General features: G+C 39.6%; 1 protein-coding gene across 2 annotated transcripts in view; it reads right to left on the bottom strand.

Annotated features, from left to right (window-relative positions):
- The window catches only part of pdlim5b (PDZ and LIM domain 5b), a 139253-nt gene that overhangs the window by 65330 nt on the left and 67923 nt on the right, over positions 1 to 6000 (bottom strand). The window lies entirely within an intron of this gene.

Below are 6000 nucleotides of genomic sequence, written 5' to 3'. Positions count from 1 at the left end.
TAAGCAGATTTAATGTTATTGTTTTACTTGTTTTAAGGGTTTTGGTCCTAAATGATCTCAGTAAGATATTACAGCTGAGATTTGATTACCTATTTTGGTGGCTTTTTCTCTTTTTTTGGTATTTTCCTGTAGCAGTTTCATGTCTTCCTTTGAGCGATATTTCCCGCATCTACTTTGTTTTAGCAATCAAGAATATTTCAGTTGTTTTTATCCTTCTTCGTGGGGACATTGTTGATTGTCACGTCATGTTCGGTTGTACACTGTGGACGCCGTCTTTGCTCCACAGTAAGTCTTTGCTGTCGTCCAGCATTCTGTTTTTGTTTACTTTGTAGCCAGTTCAGTTTTAGTTTCGTTCTGCATAGCTTTCCCTAAGCTTCAATGCCTTTTCTTAGGGGCACTCACCTTTTGTTTATTTTTGGTTTAAGCATTGGATGCCTTTTTACCTGCAAACTTCCTCCCACTGTTTCCGACATCTACAAAGCAATTAGCACCGGCTGCCACCTACTTATACTCTGCCGAGCTCTAGACAACACCGACACTCAACAACAACACATCATTTGCAGACTACAATTACTGGTTTGCAAAAAATATTTTTCACCCAAATAGGTGAAATTAGACAATCTCTCCCGGCACACCAGACTGTATCTCACAGTGGTTGAAAAACACTGCTGTAGATGGCGTCACACCAAAAGGGGGAGATTTATCTATGGAAAGAGGGCATTCCAAGTACAGCTAGTTACTGGTACTCAAAAACTAAGTATTGTGGGAAATGACTGCTATATTCATTTTCAGGAGCAAAAATTACATGAAGGGAACTTGTTAGGGAAATTTCAGTCGTCTGGACGCTATGGGTCCTTTAATCAACATCCAACTATTTCCGCAGCCTCCAAAAACAATGTACAGCGTCAACACACCGTTTTGTTGCCCGTAAAAGATTACACCCAGCTGTGGCATGCATGGCGCTATTTTAAGCTCATTCTTCCACAATTAAGACCGGGAGACTCCATTCTTGATTAAATGTGCTGATAGACCTCTGACTTTTTCTCACGTCACATTTTTACAGCGCGTGCGTGCTTAAATACTTTTTGGCTGTAAAACGTGTTCTCTGTTTGGCCTTTATAGTCAACGTGTGGGTAGTTATTTTTGAAGGCATCCGTTTTATTCGGGAGGTTTTGATGCTCCCGAGCTCCTCCTCCTTGTGTTGTGGTGAAAACAAACATTGAGGAATGTTGTAATATGAGCAAAGGAATTCCAGGTTTCTTCCTTTTCCAAATGGGCAAAGCAGACGAACAGTTGATGCGCTCAACGTGATTTGACATAAAACAAAGCTGAAGCCTGATCTGATGACTTCAACAGATCTGAGCTATCCTATAAGTGAACCCAGCCAGTCTCCACAGATTGTCTGCATGGACAATTTAGAATGTTATAAAGCAGATGGTCCAATGCAAATACAACAATACATACTCATTGTTATGATAAACTTCATTCTAGGCACTTTGCTGGCCTCGAGGAACAGGAAGACTAAAACTGAAACCACAGAGTAAGTAAAACATCTCTGTTCAGTCATTTTTTTAAGGTCACAGAGAGACTGGAGCCTACCACAGTTCAGCCATTATACTCTAAATGCTCCATTAAAGCCTCTATTCAGTGTCTTATAGTCACTCCAAACAGCTGTGGCTGTGGTCAACCTACTGTAACACCTTAAGTTAACTCTACAACATGGTAGTAGCTTCATTTAAAGCAGTATTATCTTTCATAATGGGAGCCCTTTACCTTTTTGCTTTGTGTATTTTGAACACAAGCTATGTCAAGATATTGAACATTTAAGTCTCTAGTCCAGAGCTGGGCAAATATTTTGACTCGGGGGCCACATTGAAAAAAAAAATGTGTCTAGGGTAGGGATGTCCCGATCCAGGTTTTTGCACTTCCGATCCGATACCGATATTGTTTTTGCATTTCCGATCCGATACCGATACTGACCGATACCGATACTGACCGATACTGGCCTACCCGAGCATGTATTAAAGTTTAAAGTTATTTAGCCTACTTAGTTGTCAGAATCATGTTGAAAAGGGTTTTAGTACTCTTGATAACAACTAGCCAGCTGAATTAGGGGAGTTTGAATAATACACAATGGTTGGTAACAAGAAACTGACCTGTTTATTCAAGGATAAACACAAAATAGACAAAATTATACATGACAAACAGAAATGGCATCATTGAAACTAGGGCTGGGCGATATGGCCTTTTTTTAATATTGCGATATTTTAAGGCCATATTGCGATACACAATATACATCTCGATATTTTGCCTTAGCCTTGAATGAACACTTGATGCATATAATCACAGTAGTATGATGATTCTATGTGTTTTGATTGATTGATTGAGACTTTTATTAGTAGGTTGCACAGTGAAGTACATATTCCATACAATTGACCACTAAATGGTAACACCCCAATAAGTTTTTCAACTTGTTTAAGTCGGGGTCCACTTAAATTGATTCATGATACAGATATATACTATCAGATATATACTATCATCATAATACAGTCATCACACAAGATAATCACATTGAATTATTTACATTATTTATAATCCAGGGTGTGGAGGGGGGCGCCGGATGTAAGTGTCAAAAAGACAGCCAAAAGAGTTTGATATGAGAATAAATCTAAAGTTAAAATATAGGGTAGAAATGCACCCATTTGCAGGAAATGTAGTCTTGATTTTCAAAATTTTCTTTCAAGGCTTGCATGTCTACCTTAAAACATTCTTCTTCATACTGCATTAATATATGCTACTTTTAAACTTTCATGCAGAGAAGGAAATCACAACTAAAAAAATCACTAATTTTTTTCATACGGTGTTGATGTGGAAATTTTTGCCTCGGCATTTTGATGGTGTGGACGTGTGGCACCGAATGGAGATACGCGTCTCGACAGACGTCACAATATTTGAACAATGATGACAAAAACTGTTTTCTCTGTCGTGTCCGTGTGTCGAAAATTGTTATGCGCTTATTTTTTTATTTGATTTTGTGCGTGGCATAGATTTGCTCTGCGCAGAGGACGCTTAAACAGTGCGCAATTGCACAGGCGAGCACCTTAGAGGGAGCGTTGCTCGCACGGCTGCGCTAGCATCACAGCTAACATTAGCCATGCTGCTACCTCTCTACTCGGGGAGGACGTATACGTATGTGACGTATGAGGTGACAGTATGTGACGTATGTCGTGACAGTATGTGACGTGTGTAAGAAGGTGCACTTGCTGTCTGTGAGAGGGAGACACAGGAAAGAGTGAGAAGAGCCTGTCGTGTAATGCCAGCAGCTAAAAGCAACTGCGTGAGAATTCACAGACCTGTGGATGTGTTGAAGGTGTGCTGGAAAATGCGGAACGGAAATTACGGAGCAGCAGAAAAGTGGAATGTATTATTTAAATCGGTGCGTTGGAAAACACGGACCGGAGTTTTTTTTTTTAAACTGGATCTGGATCGGCATTTTCCCATGCCTTGCCGATACGCAATTTTTGGCAAATATCGGCAGCTGATCCGATCCAAATATCGGATCGGGACATCCTTAGTCTGGGGGGCCAATGTGTATGTGTGTATAAATTGTATGTACACATTTAGCTGTAAATATATGCTGTACGGTATGTGTGTTTATTTTCCTTTTTTTCCAGGAACACTAATACCAAAATTCACAATTTCAGATAGAGTTCTGAAAACGTTATGACAGACCACCTCAAAAAAATGGAATGACATTTTACAGTTTTTTACCAAATGGGACACCCAGAATGTGCATTAAAATAAAGAAAGTGGGATTTACAATATTAACTATGAACAATAAAACACTGAATATTAACAACAAATGAGCATCCCTCCTCTTTTACTTCTCAGACTAGCTCCTCAATCGTTGTGTATCTTTTACAATCAAGCAAAACACCACAAAAATAAAAAAAACAGCAAAATATGAATGCAAAGTGTAATAAACACCTACAATATGATCACCTTTATGCAGAAATTTGTTGGAAAAATCTGCTTCCGTATTTGTTTCTGACACATGCGTTTCGGGCTGGCTGCTCTGAAAACAAACCCCGCCCACTCTGCTTTGTTCCTGGTCTGAGCTGCTGTGATGTAGATTACCGTAATAACTCCTATAACACTCAAAAGCGCAGATTTCAACCACTGAAATACTTTCTATAGTTCAAGACTTACGTCATTTACAAACAGCACTGCACATCATAATGGCGGCTACTGTTTTGATGTTAAAGGGGAACATTATCACAATTTCAGAAGGGTTAAAACCATTAAAAATCAGTTCCCAGTGGCTTATTTTATTTTTCGAAGTTTTTTTCAAAATTTTACCCATCACGCAATATCCCTAAAAAAAGCTTCAAAGTGCCTGATTTTAACCATCGTTATATACACCCGTCCATTTTCCTGTGACGTCACATAGTGAAGCCAACACAAACAAACATGGCGCATAGAACAGCAAGTTTATAGCGACATTAGCTCGGATTCAGACTCGGATTTCATCGGCTTAAGTGATTCAACAGATTACGCATGTATTGAAACGGATGGTTGTAGTGTGGAGGCAGGTAGCGAAAACGAAATTGAAGAAGAAACTGAAGCTATTGAGCCATATCGGTTTGAACCGTATGCAAGCGAAACCGACGAAAACGACACGACAGCCAGCGACACGGGAGAAAGGGAGGACGAATTCGGCGATCGCCTTCTAACCAACGATTGGTATGTGTTTGTTTGGCATTAAAGGAAACTAACAACTATGAACTAGGTTTACAGCATATGAAATACATTTGGCAACAACATGCACTTTGAGAGTGCAGACAGCCCAGTTTTCATCAATTAATATATTCTGTAGACATACCCTCATCCGCGCTCTTTTCCTGAAAGCTGATCTGTCCAGTTTTGGAGTTGATGTCAGCAGGCCAGGGAAGCTAGGGTCGATATTCTTCTCTTGATCATCTTCGGTGGCATAAGGGACGGTGTGAGCCAAGACATCCAGGGGGTTTAGCTCGCTCGTCTGCGGGAAAAAACTGCCGCCATTGCTTGCCGTGCTACCGAGGTCCTTTGTCCCTGAATTGCTCACACACTCCGGCAGATTCAATGGGGGTCTGGCGGCAGATTTCTTTGACTTTATCGTTGGAAATGCATCTGCTTTGAGTGTCGCAGGATATCCACACATTCTTGCCATCTCTGTCGTAGCATAGCTTTCGTCGGTAAAGTGTGCGGAACAAACGTCCAATTTCTTGCCACTTTCGCATCTTTGGGCCACTGGTGCAACTTGAATCTGTCCCTGTTCGTGTTGTTACACCCTCCGACAACACACCGACGAGGCATGACGTCTCCAAGGTACGGAAAACAGTCGAAAAAACGGAAAATAACAGCTGATTTGACTCGGTGTTTGAGAAAATGGCGGATTGCTTCCCGATGATTCGATGAGAGCGAATATTAGAAAGTCGTTTAATTCGCCAAAATTCACCCATTTAGAGTTCGGAAATCGGTTAAAAAAATATATGGTCTTTTTTCTGCAACATCAAGGTATATATTGACGCTTACATAGGTCTGGTGATAATGTTCCCCTTTAAAAGTCTAAAAAAACTTAACTTATCAGCACAAATTGTTTTGTTCATTTTTGTTTTGTAAGTAAAGGGTTTTAAAAATGGTTAATGTTGCTTCTCAATTCGAATGTATTATTATTTATTGAGTTTATTTAATTATTTTTCTGTATCAAATGACTCAAATCAGTCAGAACTTGTTTATAGTTTAAATAAGGAGTTTTTTTTAATGTATTTTAGGCAATGTTAATAAAGGTATTGTTTGTTGTTGTTATTAAGGATACAATGTTATGCAGATGTGTACTTATAACAATTTTATAGACAAATGATACAATTTATATTCGCACCAGAGTGGGGGGGGGGGCGCGCAAAAAGTTTTCTTCTTCGTAGGGAAGTAACATAAAATAATTGTGAAGCACTGCACACA

The sequence above is a fragment of the Nerophis lumbriciformis genome, linkage group LG32, assembly GCF_033978685.3.
Source record: "Nerophis lumbriciformis linkage group LG32, RoL_Nlum_v2.1, whole genome shotgun sequence".
NCBI classification, from domain to species: domain Eukaryota; kingdom Metazoa; phylum Chordata; class Actinopteri; order Syngnathiformes; family Syngnathidae; genus Nerophis; species Nerophis lumbriciformis.
The sequence above is the reverse complement of the archived record's forward strand: the minus strand, read 5'-3'. Positions and strand labels throughout refer to the sequence as shown.